This window comes from Triticum aestivum, chromosome 2D, assembly GCF_018294505.1.
Source record: "Triticum aestivum cultivar Chinese Spring chromosome 2D, IWGSC CS RefSeq v2.1, whole genome shotgun sequence".
NCBI lineage: Eukaryota > Viridiplantae > Streptophyta > Magnoliopsida > Poales > Poaceae > Triticum > Triticum aestivum.
This window is the reverse complement of record NC_057799.1, coordinates 38,977,331-38,999,055: the sequence shown is the minus strand read 5'-3', so window position 1 is coordinate 38,999,055 and position 21,725 is coordinate 38,977,331. Positions and strand designations below refer to the sequence as shown.

General features: G+C 45.8%; 1 long non-coding RNA gene across 9 annotated transcripts; it reads left to right on the top strand.

Annotated features, from left to right (window-relative positions):
* The first annotated feature begins 966 nt into the window (after window positions 1–966).
* LOC123051399 (uncharacterized) lies at window positions 967–9,257 on the top strand. Of its 9 annotated transcripts, none has more exons than XR_006424102.1 (12): window positions 967–1,348; window positions 1,423–1,692; window positions 1,868–1,942; window positions 2,175–2,251; window positions 2,384–2,537; window positions 3,154–3,271; window positions 3,708–3,803; window positions 3,931–4,541; window positions 5,207–5,380; window positions 6,445–6,491; window positions 8,575–8,738; window positions 8,817–9,257. It is a non-coding gene; the product is annotated as an uncharacterized lncRNA (long non-coding RNA). The 9 variants fall into 9 exon arrangements; XR_006424101.1 differs by having other exon boundaries at window positions 1,865–1,942; XR_006424106.1 differs by having other exon boundaries at window positions 1,423–1,942; window positions 3,162–3,271; window positions 3,931–3,980; window positions 4,088–4,541.
* The last annotated feature ends 12,468 nt before the right edge of the window (window positions 9,258–21,725 follow it).

Genomic DNA, 21,725 nt, shown 5'->3' with positions numbered 1-21,725 from the left:
TAATTTGTAAGTTCTTTGTGAATAATTAATAAAGTGGCTGCATGCATGCCTAGATGCAGAGGCAGGGGGTCTTCCTCCTTTTCTAAAGAACTAAAACATATGCCCGTGCGTTGCAACGGGAGAAAACATAGAGCATGGACATGGATTGATCAACTACATCCCATGCTCGGAGACAAGGTCACCAACCATCCTCGTCTCTGATGGCGTGAAACTACAGTTTCTATTGTCAATTTTGCTGGATGTCAGTCGCATATAATTAGAATTTGTGTTCTCAGTGGAGGAGGAAGCAGCAGCTGCAGAGCACCGAGGTCGCCGGTGGCAGGTTTTATCTTGTCTATCTTAGGGTGCAGGGGGAACACCGGCCTCCTTGTCTATCTTATGGTGCACGGGAAGCACAACCTCCTTGCCTATCTTAGGGTGCGGGGGGTGCAAGTTAGCCAAACAAACTGAGTAGTTCGCCGGCTTTGGAGGGATGAGTGGGGGCGGCGGCCAACATGGTGGTGTGGGAGGTCAAAGGGAGGGCGAGGCAATCATTGGAGCACTGCCGACTACGGTGCTGGAGGCAGGTGGTTCCGACCGAGATCACGAGGAGGAAGATGAACATTTTTAAGGAGGTAGAAGAGGAAGATCTGACGGTTCCTTTTGCATCCAATGGCTGGGAACAAATCAACTGATGATCCAAAAAACAAATTCAGGCGCTGTTCCCTAGCCATTCTTTTCTATTATTGAAGAACTTACAGATACTCTGTTATGTGTAACCAGCAGACTACTCGAAATAAGGATAATTTTTTAGTCAAATTAAGGGCTGATCATGGTGAGAATCAAGGTAGATAGTCTTGGCGAAGTTGTAGAGGCGTGGAAGGAGCGGACGCTGGGCTATGCCACGTGGCCAGAAGGGGCTGGCGAGAATGATTTTATCCTGGGTCAGCCAGAGAAAACGAGTTGGAACTGAGAGAGATAGAGGACCGCATTTTCTTCTCCACCCACCCCCCATTCTCTCTCGCCTCTCCTATGGTTGCCGCCGCCACCACCACACTCGCCGCCACCACGACTCCCTCCCCTCTTGTCGCCGCCGCCTCCTCTCCTCCTCCCTGATTCTCCTGACGACCCCGCGGCCCCCGTCCTTCCTCCTCGCCTCTTCTCACCCCCCTCCTCTGCCCAGTGATGGTGGCCGCTCCTCCGCTGGCCCATCTCCGTCGCCAGCCTCCTCGTCTCTCCCACGCCACCGACTAGAGCCATGTGTGACATCGTCGCCATCGCCTAGCGCCTAGAGATGGGCGAGGACGCCGGTCGGAAGCAGCAGCAGCAACAGCTAGATGGCAGGAAACAACAGCTCGCCTATTCATAGGTATGCTCAGATCCTTGCTCCCTCCCTCTCTTGTTGTTCAATTCTTTTGATGCGACTCCGATGCGGTCTAGCAGGGTTGAATCTCTGCACGGGCGTCCGTCTGTGCTGTGCGTGGGCTGCCTGCTGCCGGTGGCGTGCGTCTGGTGTCCATGCTGCTGGAGGCGTTCGTGTGTGCTAGCTGTGTGGTGTGCGCGTGTTGTGCTTGTGCTGGTGTGCATGGTTGAGTGCGTGTTTTGTGTTGGCGCTTCTAATTAACTAGCGTATTCTATTGACTTGAATTTGGCCCGGCTGAAATAAGGATCAGAGAAATCAAGTCAGTAGCCGCAGCGTCTAATTGAGAGCGGGTAATCCCTTAGGACACACTACTCATGCCGTCGGGTGGGGGATAAGTACTACTCCATGCAATGTGTTTCTGACTAATTAATCCAGGGATCAAGTCGGCCTAGAGCTTGCACGGCTTCAGTGGCTGACACACGCTGTGGATTTTTTGATCTTTTGATTAAATTTTTCCTGTAGCAGCTGAAAGGAACAAGGTGACTGGGAAGTACTGGGCTACATACCTTCCTTTCCTTGATTTTCCTTCCAAAATCTAAGGTAATTGATTTACTAAATCCCATATGTGCTGACTTCTAAATTTTTAATGCTTCTGAACATTTCTTGGTTTTATGTGTCTGTTAGCTTTTACTGGAAACCTTGCTATCCTTGTGCTTTACCAGTGTGAAGTTCAGCACTATGGCTGCCATTATGTGTTGTCTAATGGTGTGGTGGTCAGGAGTCATGTGTGATATAGTTATCATTTCGATGCTTAAAGCTGATCATTTTGTAGGAAGATGCCCGGGTTCTCGTCAAATGCAAGCTGCACTACTGTCAAAAAGTGTGCTCTATTTTGCAGTGTCGTAACTTGTAAGTAATATTGTTTGGTATTGCTTGAAATTTAGAGTTTAGTCATGTTACCAAGCTATGGATTTTGAAATTTCAGTTGTGAAGTTCATATATGCAAGTTATCCTTCCTTACAAAATCATTGTTTGTGGCAGAGTGAAAGCAAGTGTGCTCTTGTCTATGGGCAAATGAATGAGGTCCGGGGTGGTCGTGCTCGTGTAGATCTGACTGGTTTTTCTGTTGGTGAACATTTTTGTGACGCCAAAGGATAAGCTGTGCTTCTGCTTATTGATTTTCCATTTCACCCAGGTAACTTCTGAAAGGCATTTCTTGTACTGACACGGTGACACCTCTGTCTGTGCTCCATATTGTGTTGTTAAACAATTTTTCTCTTTGTAACCTGCTGTTACCATTGCTATTAAGTCTCGCTGTTGTACTTTTTTTTATTACTCTTCATGACAGGCGAACTCTGAGGTGTATGCTTTTGTATTCGGATCATATAGTATCAGATGGCCTCCCAAGAAGCCATTAGCTATTATGAGGTGTTAAAGATAGTTAGGTAATTAGTTAAAATAATTACACATGGTAATTAAGCAATAACATATGCTATGAACTGACTTAGTGAAATCCATTTATTTTTGGGTACTTAGTTAATCCATGTTTTTCTGCCTTTAGTCATTATTGAGGTCTAATCTTTTCATCTTTGCATTTTCAAATCTGCTTGACAAGTAAGGAAAAAGCTGATAGGTTAAATAATGTGTTCAAGTGTTGATCCCTATATATTGACCTAGGAAGTGAAGATTGCACTATATGAAGTGGTCATGGCATTGGTATCTTAACTCAGTTCTGGATCACCATGCCACTGCATTCTATGAATCAAATTTTGTTTGGTTGTTCCCCTGGTGATCCTGTTTCTTGTGGTTAGTGCTTCAGGTTTGCTCCACCAGATATTCCCAATATGGCCGCTACACATAGCCAAGTTATGTACAGCTACTGGAGGGTGCGATTGGCTATGTTGATGTGCTTGTTTTTCCTATATGCAGGTTTGTCCTAATTTACTTGACCTATTATTTCATTGCATTTTGCAGATCCAGGTTTAAACATAACATGTCCAACCCTATAATACTCCTACTCTGTGTACTCTAGGATCATGCTAATTAGTTGATGATAGATAAATTCCTATATCTAACATGTCATCTGCTGCTTGATATTATTGCTGTACTAATTAGTATTTGATGAATAAATAAATTCCTATCACACTAATTGCTAATTCGTTGATAAATAGATAAGTTCCTATATCTAATATGTCATCTGCTGCTTGATATTGTTGCTGTACTAATTAGTATTTGATGTGCCTTCAAGTTATTTTATTATGTTCCCCCCCTAATTATATTACATGACTATGCCTTTTTATTATACTAATGGTCTCATAGAAATATATGAAGGCGTGATACTGAATTTACCTGCTTTTTCTCGTAGTTCCTACTGTACAGAAAGCAAAAGAAGCTGCTTTGTGGCGTATGATGCAGACTAGGACACTGAGGAAATTTCTGTGCATGGTGAAAATGTTGTGATGTAAGCCTCTTAATTTGCTAAAATGTGACTTGTGTTCTTAGAGCATTTCTGAATCGTATATGCTTCCAATATGTTAATTTAATTTTTCTTATTGACGGTGCAACCTTCCACATCATTTCTGTCGCAGAGAACTCATCGGCACATCAGAAGAGGATGTTGTTATCTGCAATAGCAACGGTGAGCACAGAACCCACATCAAACATCATACTCACCCTGCTTATGTTTTATGCTAACAATTGGTACGCGTGCTTCACTATATGTTGGTGCCGTGCGGTCGCAACAAGGAGCCTCGCACCTGAGCCTCTCCTTCCGCCTTTCGCCCAAGAGGACCTAGAATCTTTGGCAAGAAACCAAAATCAGATCACCATCTCCACTACATCATTTGTGGTGTGTGCATATTTACACCCGTGTCTTCTTGATATTGCTATGTAGGTTGGCCTGGTGAGCACTATCCAGGAGGATTTGATAATCATTGTGAATGGGGGAACGAGGTGAAGCACTATCAATAGCATGTTGACAAGCGCCCGATCGCCGCAAAAGAACATACCATTCCATAGTATATCTGCTGCATGAACAAGACATTTGCAAGCCCGGGCTAGTGGATGGTGACTATCTCCACACTTGATCTTCTATATGATGGTGTCAGAGGATCAGTCTTCTGCGACACCCGGGACATGCTCTACATCGAGGAGTACGATGGCAAGCCGGCGATGGCATGACGAGCAGACGCTCGAGCAGGTGAGCGTCCACTCAGTGGGGGTGGTGGAGGGCGGTAACAGTAATAAGAGTTGTCATGCTATCAGGTTAGGTATTTCCTGTGCTATAAATACAAACATGTGCTACACTACCTTTGGACCAATTGTAATGGGTGGTTCTTCTTATCTCTACAATCATTTTAAGTTGATCTGAATTTATAATTTCTCCGTTGCAACACATGCCTAACATACTTTATACATGCGCACTAAGTAAGCAGATCCTTGCTTTCCTAACAATATCAATCTGTGATAGAACATCAGCTCGTATAACTTGATTATTTCTGGGAACTCGTCCATGTGACTTACTATGCATATGAATAGCATGAAGTTAAGGTGAACAAACTGAAACCACGATCAGTGTATCACCACCTGCCAGTGAAGCTCCGTTTTTCTATATTCAAACCATGGCAATGGATTAGAAAATGGATCAACTCTATCACACTTGATTACTGCATTCCAAAGGCCAAACACTACAGAAAAGGATTTTCATTTATGGAAAACAGTACTCTTGTACTGCATATATTCATAAATCTATAGAAAAGGTTTTGACTGTTAGGTACAACAAAACATAATCTGAATTGATTTGCCTAGCAGTATTGTGTATGTCTTGGTGAAGATTGATTTGCTATCAGCTTATTTTTCTTTCAGATGCTTAGGTCATGCTGAGGAATTGTTTGACAGACCCGATGGCAATGTGGCATATGCGGACAGAGATTGCTAGCTATTCGCTCGCAAGTGCGCTTATGAACTTCTTATATCACTCCTCTATCAGTTGGCTACACAGACAACAAAAAATGCATTTAAAGGGGTGCCTCCTACCTGGTATCTTCTTACACCCTCGTATATTCTTATAGAAAGTTTGATTAATAATGTTACGGTAATCGGCTCTTGAATTTTGGTAATGCATCCTATTAATGACAAATTAGTAAGGGGTCCTAGGTGCATATATCCATACTGAACCTTTACCACATTTGAAGGTACAATGCTGCATTTTTCGGTAATACTAAAATGTAACATTGCCTTTTTTTACTTCTAATTTCTTGCTGACATTGGAGTCTGGTGTTGTACTGTCTGTTTGCTACATAAAAATTTATTATTGAAAGGTGGTTCATGGATCTGTGTAGCTACCTAGCATACCATGATATCATGATCGTGCTGTAAACTTAGACCTGGCTATTTTTTTTAAAATCTACCAAATAATAGAAGCTTTCAAAGAATTTGGAGGGACGTTGATGTTACTTATAATAAGGAAAGTGTTATCTTAGTTGCCTAACAGGCCTCTGTAGATGCTTACTTTTATCATAAGCAGCACATGTTTCTCTTGCTAGGTAATTGTAGCCCCTACTAGATAATTGCTTAGACCTCTTTTTTTTTGAAATAGTGGCATTTCGTTTGGCTGTGAATGAAGGCAAGAATATCGGCCTCCAATCCTCTCCTCGTGAGGTCTTTGTGAACTAATCTTTTGCCTGGATGCCCTTTCATAAATTATATGGCATCAACTTAATTCGCCATACTTCAGTATTAAATCAGGGGAGGTGTGTTGTATCATGAGGGTCGTGCTAAGTTACCTAGAAGTCGTACGCACCAATACGTGTGCATTTCTTAGTGCTGTATAGCACGCCACCGACGTTGGGTCGATGGTGTCCTGCCTCGGCGGACGGGATCTGGAAAGGGAACTTGTGCTTTGATTTCCAAAGTGGTGGTTTGGATAGTACTATAACCTGATGATTTTGTTGAGGACCAGATTTTGTTGCGCACCATTGTTCCTTGTTAGGGTCGAGAAAACTTCACTGATGAACTAACACGGCCAGACTGCAATCCTGTCTTGTCTGATTCATCTGTAGTGTTATTTCGCTGTTTTAAACAATTGGGTGGTTTGCGTGCAGGTACATCAACAACAAGTTCAGCAACCAGTACAAGGCGATGAACGGAGGTACAAATCAACGACCAGCTCTTCACGTTATAGGTCATAGATGTTACTTCTTGTTGTTTCAGTATACAATAAGGTTACTGTTCTTACAGATAGGATCAGGCTGTTAGGATCAATATTGATGAAGTGCAGGTGTGTTTTGCTTACACAAAAGTGCAGTGGCTGGATCTTGGTGTTATCTCACTACATATAAAAGTCACCTATCTCACCATATTTTCTATGGGACCTAAACTTTTTTTGGGGCATTGAAAATCTTTCTAGGCCGCCATGTATTGTTTTAAAAAAATCTGCAGTGTTCAGTTTTACTTTTACAGCATTAGATATTCTTCAAAAAGTCACTTGTCTCATGACCGATGCATTGGTGTTGTTCTTTTGTTTTCATTGCAAGTCATTCTGGACTGCCTTACATGGGTATACAAAAAATTCTGCAGTGAGTTCAGATTTTCATCATCAGTTATCCTTGAAAAAATAGTTGTCTTTCATCAGGTTGAGTAGAATCGGCTTTCTATTTAAAATGATAGGGCAAAACTGAATTTTCGTGAACACCAGCTTGATTTTCAGTAACTCTTTTTAAGCCAGGAGTGTCGCCTATACTGAACGTGATATCCTCCTTGAACGAAGCCACACAAAAAACAATGTTTAGACAGATGGTACCACCCACTTCCCATCTTGGGACCGCTCGCTTTTATTTAATCCACGTATCCGCCCTGTGATCTTTGGTTGTGGGTTAGGCGTCCGTTGCTATTGTTCGATTCTGTCAGTCAACCTATTTCATAGGCACTTCTATTACTTTCGGTTAATCCCTGTTTTAGGTGTTTGGCTTCAGGATTAGACGATGGATTAGACAAATGTTAATGCTTTAGTTCTTTTGCTTCCAGATTAATTACATGGATGATTACTTCTAGGGATTACGCTGCATTACTTCTTTTCTTGAGGATTAATTACATGGTTGCTTAGTTTTTTTTCAGCATCTTTTTAGATCTGCAACTTTTGAGGCTATAGTCTGCTCTATCACGATGTGCTCTCTCAGTTAGTTGCCACATATGTCGTTATGTGGATGTAGCACAATTATAAGAATAAATGATACATCTGTAACCATATACATGCATCACAACTATCTGTAAATGCTAGCAGTGATTTTCTATATCGTTTTATATTGCTATTTAATCACCCGCTTCATCGACTTCTATTGCGCCATGCAGTACATATGATACATAAGTAAATACTTTCAGAAAATGAAAGAGATCTATAATGTCAACAACTAAATGCGTTATAAGCAATTACTTCCAGTCTGTGCCTTTCTATGAATGTCTCCCTCTACACAGACTAATTCAACCTAATACAGAGAACGCAGCTTACTACCTTTCTGCGCAATTTTTTTAGCAACAAAACATGTTTAAGATTCATCTCTGCTGCTTTCCGTTTTACTCTTCTTTCGAAGTAAGTAGTTTCATTCTTAGGCTCACCATTTCCAGTGGGAATGATCACATTTCATATTGCTAATGCTATGTTTTATCATTTGATGAACAAAGTGAAGAGAATGAGCAGCCAGAGTGCATCATCCGCGGTCAGCACATGCCTTGTTTTTTATTTTTATATTATATATGAAACAACAAACTCACATGATCATAATCCACCATGTATCACTGGATTTCTTTATCAACAGCCTTTAGCTATTCACTACGTCTGCGAGATCAATACTTATTTCCTTTCATACTGATTGCTCTCAGCATACTTCTCTCACAAACTTTACAATGACACTGCTCTCTTCTACTTTTGTTCACTCAATGTTTTTTTCCTTTTGTACTGATTACTTTCAGCATGTCAGACAATGCTGGTCTGAATCTTTATACAATCATTTGTGTTCTCTCTATTTTACAAACCGCTTTTAGCATCTGCTACATTTGAAAACTTCCAGTTGTCTGATTTTGAAAACTAATCTTCAACTTACTTATAGTACTTCATGTCGAAGCCCCCGCCTACGTTGTTATATAACTTAAATTTCTTTTCCCAAACAAACAATGACATTTACGGTTGTTACAAACGATACTTAACTTGCTTCACACCTACATTGATCTGAATGCAGGAACACCTGGTGGCATCCGGTACTTTGGTGAGCTTGAAGACCACTGTTACTGGGGTAATAAGGTGAAGCTCTATGAATGCCATGTGGACACTCTTTTTTATGTTCTGGTTTAGTACTACGTGTGCACAATCAACAAAACATCTGCCAAGCCAGGCCAGCGCATGGTAACCTCAAAAACACACTCTTATCTTCCATATCACACAACAATCTGTATTCATCTATCACTTGCTTTCATGTAACAGTATTTTCAGGTACAATATACTGAAGAGAACCTGTTGGACTACATTGATCCACACAATGATACACTCATGGTCAGACTTGAATATCACATTATGCTAGGAACTGACAAAAGGGCCACTATAACCACCAACTGGTCCGAGTTTCGTCGCCGTGCGAACATTCGTGAAGGAGACATCTACGCTTTTCGTTTCGAGGTCACTTCAAACCGCCGGCTGGTTCTCACTGTGCACCCCCTCTAGATGCACCATCGAAAAACACCGCAAGTCATGTGTCAATATAATCTAGCACTAAGTATTCCTAATTATGTTATTTCCCATAATGAACCTATGGTTTGCTTTTGGACCCTGCTATCTGATACTTTGGAAGATACTAAACCTATGCCGTTGCTTATGTAAACTGTACTGTTCTCAGTCAGATGGTTCACATCCACCTGTTAAGATCCATATTAGGGCTTCTTTGTATATATCTATTTATTTCTACTGCTATTCTGTGTTTCAAATCTCAATTTATTAATTAAGGCCATCATCACATATGCTAATCAGATCAGACAAGTATGTTAAAAGGTCGCCCACTAGCTGGCACCGCCCAGCTCCCCCTCAAGAGGCGCCCCACGGGCGCGCCCCAACACCTAGTGGATGCAATAGTGCGTGAAGTGGTGAAGGGGCCTACGCATCGTTGTGCCCTATGTTTGCTTGCTCCCGTCCACAGTCGTCCGGCTGGCCGTCGGCCTAGACTCTGTCAATGGTGCGTTGCACTCGAGGCTCGAGTCGATCGGTTAGTTATCTTTTTTTTAGCAACAACTCGATTGGGTTAGTTTTTTTTGGGCAAACCCACAAAGCTTTTTATTCATCCGTGGTGATGTTTACAGGGACGAACACAAGGTTTTCGGGTTGACCTAACCAAGCATGGCGGCCAATACCCAAAGTTAACACATGCTTTGCAAGTTTGTGAGCCTCTACATTAGTGGTTCTAAATCATGGCTAATCCGTCAAGAAAAAAAAAACCAAAACGCTCTTTTATTTCATGTACAATTGCACCGTACGCTGCCGAGGTGCCTGTCTTGATAGCTCCCACCACCTTCTTACAATCCGACGCGATTGCAATCTTCTGCACATACAAATCTTCCAAAAGGGCCATCGCTTCCCGTATCGCCAATGCTTCCAATACTTCTGGATCATCCATGTTGGCAAAAGCTACCGCCGAAGGCCCCTGGAATGCGCCTAAACTGTCCCGACAGATCGCTGCAACTGCCCCAAGTCCTCCATGCCTCGTACTCGATCGGGTTAGTGGTCCCATGCGTCTCGTCGCTGGCTTAGTTGGCCCAGTTAGCATGATTGCATCATGTGTGGCCCATATAAACAGATGCCGCCATTGAAAGTAACCAGGCATCCATCGGTTTCTCCAAAAAAACACCGATCCTGCTGAAGATCGTTCGGTCGAATATATGTGTATGTGCTTCTCGCAAAAAAAATATGTGTATGTGCGCTAGGCGCCTGCTGCGAGATCGATCCTGGAGAACCATGAAAAAAAAACGATCGATCCTGTGAAGATCGATCGTTATTTTTTGCCGGAACTGATTCGTGGAATACGTCTACGTGCGCTAGGAAACGATGGGCATTTTTCTCTTTCGGGAACGCAGCGATCAATTTGGATTTTTTAAGCCATCGATTAGAAACGATCGGCGTTTTCTTTGGGACGGATCGATCTATTGGGACTTTTTATTTTAAAGCGATCGATGGGAAACGATCAACGTTTTTTTTTTTGGGGAACGCATCGATCGATTGGGAATGTTCTTTTAAAAAGTGATCGGCTGGGACTTGGAATATGTGTTCGGATCGATCCTTTCACGCGCTAGGCGATCGATACATGCGGTAGGAGATCGATCCTGGTCAGCTCGTGCTTACCAAAGAAAGGTTCTATCCGGGAACATTGCCCTTTCTATCGGGAAACATTGCGCTTTTGTACATAGGCACAAAAATCTATGCAAACTACTTTTAAATTTTAGCCATCAATCTTTATAATTAATATAAAATCAACGGATATAAAGGGTATGACGTATGAAAAACTATGAAAGCCTTCGTCTTTTAATAATAATAATATTATTATTATTATTATTATTATTATTATTATTATTAGGTAAAGAAACAACTCACGCTATGTGCTACTCCCTCCGTCCCAAAATATAGCCAGCAGCCCCCACCCCCCACGGAAAATGACACAATCCTATAATGATGGTTGCAGCCCTTTATTATCTAAAAAAGTGCCAGCAAAAGAGATTGATGTCAGGTAGGTCAACGCCAAGATAGCGTTAAGGAGAGGCCAACCCCGACATATGGAGTGTGATTGGCCTAGACCTTTCCTTACTCCTGACGACGCTAGCAAAATCTCGCAGCAGGTCGCCTTTGCTCCAACTTTAGCTCGGTCGAGGGCATGGCTTATTAGCCTGCATACCCATCTGCGCGCGTTGAACATCCGGATGCACTCGTCAATACAAAAAAAGGAAGGTCACAATCGGCCGGTATATCAGCAAGATAAACGGTGTTGCGTGATGAAACTGCAAAAATGCCGCCATCGGGAAGAAGCTAGAGGAGAAAGAGATTGTGTAGCACATCCTCTCTTGTATGGACGCGGACCATGATCCGATGTCTCGGCCGTGCGATCCCTTGTCGATAGACTATCAGTAGCACGCCTTGCCTAAACTGACTTTCATCTAGTTTCTCCTTACCGTTTTTTTTATCATGGACTAGGGAATGAAGAAAACTCTTCTCCAAGGCAGACGTAAGATGGGGGGACTATCCTCTCAAAGTCCACTTCGTCCAACTCAAGCAAGTGTGTGTTCACTCCCATCAAACCTTCTTCAGAGGGTAGCATTATCATTAAGGCCGTCATTTGAGAGCTATAGTCAAGCAGGTGGTTAGTTGAAATGATCTCCCATGTTTTAGTGGATCTAATAATAAGTCGGTGTGTGATATCTGTAAAAAGGCTAGAGTCGTCAACTTCCACATCCAATTTCAATAAATGAATCGAATGCTCCTCTCACTACACCACAACACTGCAGCCCTGACAACATGATACTGTCTGTTGGGGAAAGCCCAGACGCGAAAATCCTTCCCATCCCGTTGGGCCTGCCATGGGCCTATCTCGATCAATAGTCCGTTGGGGTTGTCATAGGCCTTTCCCGACCAAATACAAGTCAAATTTCAAAATTGTTGAGTTCATCCCATCCTCTCCTTGCTTTGGGTACCTCGTAACTACACTTATACACATGCTAATTAATTAGCTCAGGTTAAAATAGAATTTTTAAACCAAGAGAAACATGCAACTGAGTGCTACAAATATAGTACATATAAATGTTTTTCTTGATAAATAGTGGCATATTATTGCTATTACTATTACCTTTTCTTGATTGTACGCCCCTCGTCGGAGCATAAAAACCGCACCGGACGAGTAAGGGAAAGACACACCTGCAAATGCCCTAGCCATACGAGACTTTGAAGACAACAATAGCCATGTGATGCTAGAAATGAGGTCTAATAATCGATGAACAAACAGCGGTCGGGGCATCACCCACACAACGCAGGGTTGTAATCCTTCACCACCAGTCTAGAAAGTTGAAGAAACCGTATCATGCCAGCAAACAAATGTAAAGAAGATGTTGTAGTCGCCACACCAAGGGCTAGCCAACTGCTTTCCTTGATTGTTGACGCACGAACTGCCACATGCCCGTCGTTAACGCTTAGATCGGACATCACCGCAGCAAGGAGAAACCGGAGAGACCTTATTTCAGTGCGTCGTCACCATCACCACCTCATGGACGCCAATAGGAAACAAAATTCTAAAGAAAACAATGACCTGATAGACCGCCCGATGGGAGAGAGGAGGTAGACGGAGGAGGACCATGACGGTGGCTAGGGTTGGGGTACGCTACGACCTCTTGTTCTAAACTGTTGGCCCGAGCAGTTGTTTTCTCAACTATATTTAATCCAGATATATCTTAAGAAAAAAAACTGGTACGAGTGAAACAACAGGAATTAGTTAACGCATAACAAATTTTCTCCCAAACAATGCGCCAATTTTTTTTCAACGGGGTACATCTATGATCTATCCACGGATGCAACTAAAGAACCTAGCCAACGCCTTCCCACGGGGCCTCGCGTCCCCTTTGACGGCACACTTTTGGACGACGGTGACCTTGCACCGGACGGCAAAGCAGTCGTCCTTGAGGAAACTGGAACGCTTCAGGTCCTCGGCGCTCACGAACCGCGAGTAGCCCATGGAGACGTTCTCGCGAAAGGCGGAGGGACCCTCGCGTCTGCCGAGCGAGTGTGACGGCCACTTTATCAGCGTGCCTCGGTGGTGCACCAGGGCGAACTCGAGCTCGGCGTGGACGATGTTCTCCTTGTCGACGACGGCATCGGCAGCTTCAGCGGTGGTGTCGGTGGCCTCGGCGCCGACGAGCTTGAGGAACACCGAGACGAAGCCGGCGTTTTCCTTGACCGACCCGTTGAGGTGGCAGCGGATCTTCCAGGCGTGTCCTCCCGCCTTGAACGCGCTGGACTCCAGGTAGCCGCCGTTCATGGTTTTGAGCCGCGAGTAGCCCTGGACCGTGAGCGTGTGCTCCCCGGCGCCGACCGCGATGGCGGCGACGGTGGACCCGGAGGCCTCCGCGAGTGGCAGGTCATCCGAGGGCACGTAGTAAGATGGCATCTTTCTCAAGATTGATAAAAACGCACGCGACGTATTCTATTCTACAATCAAAGTTTAGTTTTGGAAGAGACGATATATATATGCATGAGATTGGTATAAGAGACCAAGCCCGCTTAGAGTTGTAATCTGGTTGAGATATTACACTCCAAACGGCCGTAAAGTATTTTGCTTTGTCCGTGCCGTGTATGCCACGATTTGATCTCATCAGATCGTTTTTGTTTTGAAAAGATTGTTTTTGTTTTGGTCGGTAAATAGGCGCCAATCAACCGGTCCAACTTTCGGCCGGTCGCACCCTGCGCGTTCGAGGGCCATCTCCCAGCCATCGGATTTGACTCCCTTTTCGTCCCCAACCTTCCAACCATGCATCCTATCCTTCTGCCCCAAAGTCACAACAACAAGCACAAGAAGAGAAAGCAGATTCATCACACGCAGCACAGCTCCTTCATCGGTACTCCTTCATGAAACGCGGTGGCCCGTCTGGTGCGGCAGGCCCGGCAGCACCAATGCATAACGCCACCTCTCTGCTTGCCACCCGTTCGTCCTTTGAGCACCTAGCCATCGCAGCACCCCACTAGTCATGCTTACGCAACCACCACCGTCGGTCGTTCCAGGAAGTCTCCACTCCATCCTCGTCGTCACCGTCGAAGCTCCGCTCCGTCAACAGTTGCAACTTTTCCCCGATTTTGACGAACAACTACGACCGGTTATCACCATTAAATAATTGTAGCAAATTTCCTCGGCGGTCATAGCAAAAGCCGACAACAATTGTAACAAATCGTTGTCGATGCCGTCGCGGGTCGTAGCTTTGCCATGAAATGGTTGTAGCAAATTTCCTCGCCAGCCGTAACAAAAAAGGACGACGGTTACAGCAAATTGTCGTCTCTGCTGTGGGTCACAGCTTCACCATGAATGGTTCTAGCAATTGCCGTTGCCAGTAGTAGCAATAGCCAACATGGGTTACAACCCCCGCTTTCTCTGGTTCTAGCAAAAAATGGCCCCGGCCGTAGCAATTGGTGTCGCTGTTTGCAGCTCTGCAGCGTGGCGGTTGCACCACTGTCGTATCCAGTTGCAACATCCCCGTTACAGCACATCGACGTGGAGTAGGAGAGTGTGGAAGGTATGCTGCAAATGGCGGAAGGTGTGCGATGGAATGGCAGAAGCTGTGTCGCGAATGGCGGAATGTGTGAAGGTGTGTTGTGCGAATGGTGGAAGGTGTGCCGCGAATGGTGGAATGTGTGAAGGTGCGTTGCGCGAATGGTGGAAAGTGTGCTGCTAATGGTGGAAGGTGTGTTGTGATGAATGGTAGTACATGTCTTGTCTGAAATGGGAGAGATGAATGGCAAAAGGTGTGCTGCGATGGAATGGTGGAAGGCGTGGCGGACGCTTGGCGTGATCAGATACGATGTATCACGCTCGAATGGACGACGTGCGTGCGACCGGTGCGAGGGGCGACCAGTCACCCGATTAACAATGTTTACCTTTTTTTTTAGATCGTTTTTGTTGGAAGGAATGCTTCCCAACTTTCCAATATACAAGGCATGTTATCATGTGGTATGTTGGTCCTTGCTTCATCCATGGTTGACCCCGTGTTGGTGCCGGAATTCCATGCAATGTATTTAAATGAGATTTTGTTATATAAACCTGAATGTTTGGACTAATAATATAAAAAATTAAAACTAAAATACGTATGATTATTATATATAAAATAATATTGATATAAGTATCGTAAAATATAATTAAAACATTTTAGTTTTTTGCATGCATGGTTGCATGTTGAGGATTGTATTTTCCTATACATGGTTGCATGTTAAGGGTGATGTAGTTGCATGTTGAGATAAATATGTTGGTGGAGATCAACTACTTAGTTATATAGGATATAAGATTCACGGCTTCTCTCTTTGCCCATAGCATCACCGAAAAGTGTATGAGAAATGACCACATCCTGGTGTGTGGAGTGTGGTTTGCCCAGGACCAACATCTCATTTACTTCCTCCCGACGACATTGTCCTGTGAGATCTCACTGCAGCACAACTTCAGCGGCCCTCTGAAGCATGCTGGAGGGCATGCTTACCTCAGACACCCCACGTGCGCACAGAATCGGGGCTCCACGATCACCGAGTATGATCAAGGCGATGCCTAGTGAAAAGCCCGTTGCCGGGAAGAAGCTCGAGGAGGAAGGCACTATTCCCGTTCATATATTCTATTGAGTTTGTCATAGACCGTTTCGCACCCTTGCGTTTTAGAGACGAGAAACGCTATACTTATGGTTTTGGCTAGGAAACGAGAGAAACGCTATTCTTAGGGGCTGGCTACAGGCCAGGTGACTGAATAGTCTCCCTATGTTGTGTTAGAGTTAAACACAACTAGCAGCGCTAGTCCAAGTAGGTTTAGACTTCAGGCTATGCGTTTAGATCACTGCTTAGTGATCTAAATGATCTTATATTTCTTTACAGAGGGAGTACTTAGTTAGGTGCTAACTAGGCTTCCCAAAAGAAGTACGTGAGATCAATACAAAGCAACCAAGCATATTATGTGCATGTGTCAATCAACCTGATTCGTGTGCGCGCGTTAGCGTTTTCTGCCCTGAATCGATCTCCAGAAGGGACCGTTGGTTGTCGTGTGTACGGGCGTTTCAGCAGGCTAGCTTTGTACATGTGGATTGAGCCGGCTTGGGGCAGAAACCTAGACAGTCAACATAGCGGCTTGGCGGTCTCCCCACGGCCTTCTTGGGGAGCAGCGCCGAGTGGATGTAGGGCACCACCCCACCATGCGCGATCGTGACGCCAGCCATCAGCTTTCCGAGGCTCCGAGCTCCGAGTTCCTCGTCGCTCATGGCGGCCATCGGCGCCGAGTGGATGATGCGTCTCTTCTTGTTGTCCTTTGTGTTTTCCCCGGAGAGCTCGAGCACCTCCGTGGAGAGATACTCGAGGACAGCGGCGAGAATGACGGGAGCTCCTCAGCCGATGCGCTGGGCGTAGCGGCCCTCCTCGAGGTACCGGCCAATGCAGCTGACAGGGAATCGCAGCCCAGCCTTGACGGATCTCGTCAACAGCTTCTTCTTAAGGCGGTTTGCTGAGAGACGGATATCTGGGTTTTTCTAGAAACGATCTAAAAGTTGCAGAGATATCTCCGTTTTACCTTCCGCCTTGGCCGCCGCTTGGATATTCTTCTGTAGGGCTGCACGGGAGTCTGTGGCCATGGCTGCAATGAAGTTGGGAGCTACTAAACCTTCCAACCCTAACTAATACAACCCCCTGATTTTCAGGGATGGGCCTGCCTCACTTTTTTTAACCAATAAAATCTTTCGAGCTAAGGTACGTAAAATATTTTACATAGGTGTAGTGTTGTCTTTTATTTACCGAGGTCAAAAACACGGTGAAAACCTTTTTTTTTCGGGAACTTTAGAGAGCTTTATTTAATAAAAGTGTTCGCTGAGCAGTCAGCCAGGAGGTTGCTGATCAGGAAGCTAGGTGTGGTATCTAGCCAGCTCTCGGACACGTTTAGCGTACAAGCACGCTTAGCACACACGTGTGCAGGACCATTAGCTGTTCTCATTACATGTTGAATACTAAAAGAAATGAAACTAAGTGCTAGCTCTCCAATTTCATACAAGATTGGTGCTATCAGTGACCGGTCGGTGTAGCGAGAGTTCCAAAGGTGAACTGCCTCTAGACAGTCAGTCTCTATGATCACATGCGTGAAGCCTCGAAGTGTAGCTAGAAGAACTCCTTCCCTCAGCGCTAGGGCCTATGCAACGAGAGGATCCGTAACACCCGGAACCGGCTTGCACCATGCACCCTTGATGCCTGATGACGAACGGGCGACACCCCCCGCTCCTGCATTGCCGTCGTCGAGATGAACCGCGGCATCTGTGTTGATCTTGATAAAGGGGTCATCGGGGGGCTCCCAACTGTAGCCGGGTAGCATGACCTCCTGCTGCCTAGGTAACTCAAGGATGGCGAGATCTTCTCTGATCCACCTGATAGAGTAAGTTGGATTCCACCCCTCCTTATCATGCGTCATTCAGTTTCGAGATGTCTAGATCGCCCACATCACTGTAATGAAGATCGACCATTCCTTGTCAGGAAAACAGTGATCGCATAGGATGTCCTTCGTCCAAGTCTGAGGATGAAGCCGAGGTAGATCAACATGAAATAACAATCTTGTTTCTTCCCAGAACCTCCGTGCGTGCAAGCAATGCAGCAGTGCATGTTCCAGGTCCTCATCCATGGCTAGACAGATTTTGCAAGTGCTGATCTGTTTTATGTGGCGGTGTCTTAGAGTGCATCATTCATCGGGTAAAATGCCCCTCATCACCCGCCACCAGAAGACCCTCACTTTCGGTGTGACTTTGAGTTTCCAGATTGCATTCCACATCTGTTGTTGATTTGCTGAGGTGCCGGTAATCTGCCCTTCATCTAGATCTAGGCGTTCTTTTTGATTCACTAGAGCTCAATACGCCGATTTAACAGAGTAAATGCCTGACTTCTCGTGTGCCCACGCAAAGAAATCTTCACCGCCTCCACGCAAAGAAACCTTTTGTTCTCTCCTATATATTGGTTGTCTTTAGATAGAAACAATATAAATACGGGATATAGGCGTAGAAAGGGTCGTGTTTTCATGCCCGACCCACATTGTGCGTTCATTCTTTTTTCCTGGCCCAACAAAAAGCCTTGGCCTCGCGCTTTTTTCATTCGAGAATGTAGAAGACGACGGTATCTACTCGCAATTGCCGAGCTTAACCCAGGGCCCGGGCAACCCCAATATTTCCCCTCCCACAGACGCAACCCCCAAACCCATCACTGGGATCCATGGTAGATCATTCAACTTCATGCACCTACTACTATATATACATATTTTTTGCGGACAGGGCTCGGGAAACACCCATATTTCCCTCCCACAAATGCAGACCCCAAAACCCATCGGTTGGATCCATGCGTGAACATGCAACTGCATACACTTAGGCCCTGTTTGTTTGGCTCTTGCTTTTGCTTTTGCAGTTTTTTTACTTCGGCCAAAAATAGCCATAAAAGCTCCTAAATAGGTGCTTTTAGAGTTTTTATGGCTTTTGAAATCCATAAAAGCTCCAAAAGCATGTTATATTGATTCATCAAAAGTCATAAAAGCTCCAAAAGCATCTATTTATGAGCTTTTATGACTTTTAGTCAAAGTGAAAAAGCTGCAAAAGTAGAAGCAAATGCCCAAAGTAACAGGGCCTTATTGCTATATATAGAGTTCTTCTACTAACTACTCGTCGCGGTTAGAGATAACGATTTTATCACCGTGCCGTACCTGGAGCCACCGCCTTGGACGTTGTTGGCAGCGGGGGCCATATCTGTGCCCGTGACAGGGCCGTCGGCATTCACGTCGTTGGCGGCGATGGCCATCTCTTCATCGTCGGAGAATTTGATGTCATCATCGTCCTCCTCGTTAAAGAAGTCGAAGTCGTCCGCCTCCGCGACCTGCCTCACAATGGTCTGGCTTTCCGCTGCGAACTACTCCACAAGTAGCTCGCGGTCTGCGGCAAGCTGAGCCACCAAAGTGTGGTCCACGGCCTCATCCGCGAGCTGGCACTCCGCGATGATGTGCTTCGCCTCCAAGTAGGAGAAGTGCTCCATCCAGATGCTGTCGCGGAAGTTCTCCCTCGCCGCCACATCAGTCTCCGCCTGTGGCCTCGCCCTGACAATCATACTCGGCCTCGCCTCTCCCCACGCCTCCGCCAAACGGCCACTTCGTGGACCTCGCACATGGCCACGTCCACATTCGGGTTTGGTTCGTCGTCTTCCATCTCGATGGCGTGCATCTCCACCTCCAACTCCGCACGCCATGCCGGAGTCAGCTGCGCATACCATGTTGACCGGTGAGGCATTGTGGAGACTATATATTAGGGAACGTAGTATTTCAAAAAAATTACCTACGATCACGCAAGATCTATCTAGGAGAAGCATAGCAACGAGCGGGGAGAGTGTGTCTACGTACCCTCGTAGGCCGAAAACGGAAGCGTTTAGTAACGCGGTTGATGTAGTCGAACGTCTTCGCGATCCAACCAATCCAAGTACCGAACACACGGCACCTCCGCGATCAGCACACATTCAGCTCGGTGACGTCCCTCGAACTCTTGATACAGTTGAGGCCGAGAGAGAGTTCCGTCAGCACGACGGTGTGGTGACAGTGATGATGAAGTTACCGGCGCAGGGGCTTCGCCTAAGCACTACGACGATATGACCGAGGTGTGTAACTGTGGAGGGGGGCACCGCACACGGCTAAGACAAATCTTGAGTGCCTTTGGGGTGCTCCCCTCCCCCGTATATAAAGGAGGGAGGGAGAGGGCGGCCGGCCTAGGGGGCGCGCCAAGCATAGGGAGTCCTACTAGCACTACTAGGAAAAGGCCTGTTAGTGGCGCACCTGTTTTGACCATTAATGGCGCACTACAGGTGCGCCACTATCATCACGCTATTAGTAACTAATACTAATGGCGCACCCCTGGTGCGTCATTAGTATATCAGACAGTAGTGGCGCACCAGGCAGTGCGCCATTAGTATGTCCCATGGTGCGCCATTAGTATGCCTCCCAGGGGGCCATATTTACCTTGTTCTCTGGGTTACTAATGGCGCACTAACAGACAATGCGCCACTAGTATTTTTTACAGCAGTGCGCCACTAATGTGATGTATGGTGCGCCACTAGTATGAATATTAGGATTTTTTTATTTTCTGATATTTGCACAGGTTACAAAATATATTACTGCACAGAATATAGACAGCAAAACATATAAATAGCAAATTCATCGAATACAATAGAAGATTAGTCTCCGAATACAATTCATCATATTAGCTAGTCTCCGAATTCAAAATACCGAACAAAGTTAGAACATTACAAGTCTCGAGACCGCGAGTAGCGAGTTTGTCTTCACATTACAAGTCGATATCGATCATCTAAACTACCATCACATAGAAGAGAGCTACGGTCATCGAAACTGGTCTTCATCCGGTTCCTCCTCCGCTCCCTCCTCTCTCCCGCTAGATAGCGCGCGTATCTAGCTTCTGCCTCCGCCCTAGTGGTGTACCCTTTGTAACTGTTACCGCTGAAACGGTGAACCTGTCTCCGACACTCCTCCCAGTCGTCGTAGACTCCGGGAACCTTACCCTTGTACACGGCATACGACGGCATCTCTATGCACTAGCCAAACAAAACGTTAGTAGCAATTCACAGACAATACATAAGCAATATATAAGTATGCAACAAAAGGATCGGAAGAGAAAAGCAAGACATTAATAGCACGATTCATGGTCCTACTAATAAATAACGTCGATTACATATAAGTTGAGCGACTGTCCAAACCAAAGAGACATACAAGTTCATTAAAGTTTAATTACAACATGAGCTAATCGATATTTCAATCAAGCATGTATAAAAGGTAAACTGCCACACACTTCACATCAACATAACCAGGAAGTAATAGTAGTACATGTTTCACACACAAGCTGCTGTGTATCAACATAACCAGGAAATAATGCATGTTGAGGACACACACACAACATAAGAATCTACACATAGGTTTTCATGCTGGGATTTATCCATAAGAATTAGAAACATAGAAGCAGCATATGCAAGTAAGTTTGCTTCTTTACCTCTGGTTACAGGGAGGAGGGGAAGAGCAGAGACTCAAGGCGTGCTCCTGCTGCTCGAGGTGGATGGGGATGGCGGATGCGGGCAGAGGTGGAGCTCCTGCTGCTCGAGGCAGACCCGGGGGCGGTGAGGCTCCTGCGTTGGCCGTTGGCGGTGGTCGACGAGGGGCAGCGCCGGTGGAGAGCAGCTGGGCGGCGGCCAGAGAAGACGGAAGAGGAGGCGGGCGTGGGTGGAGCTCCCGCGGCGGTGGTTGAGGAGGGGCCGCGCCGGTGGCCGGCGGCGCCAGCAAACCCTAAATCGCGAGGAGGCCTGCTCGAGGAGGAAGCGCGCGAGGATGGTGGTTGCCGGTGGAGTGGCTCGGCGACGACGGTGGTGCTCCCTGTCAAACGGGTGCTCGACGGCGCTGCTCTGGAGTGGGGCGACGACGGTGGTGGCCGGGGGTAGTGGAGTGGTTGTTGGGGCGGCAGAGGATGGCGGAGGAGCTGCAGTGGTGGGGGCGGAGGAGCTGCAGTGGTGGGCGGCGGAGGAGCTGCAGTGGTGGGCGGCGGAGGAGCTGCAGTGGTGGGGGGCGTGGGG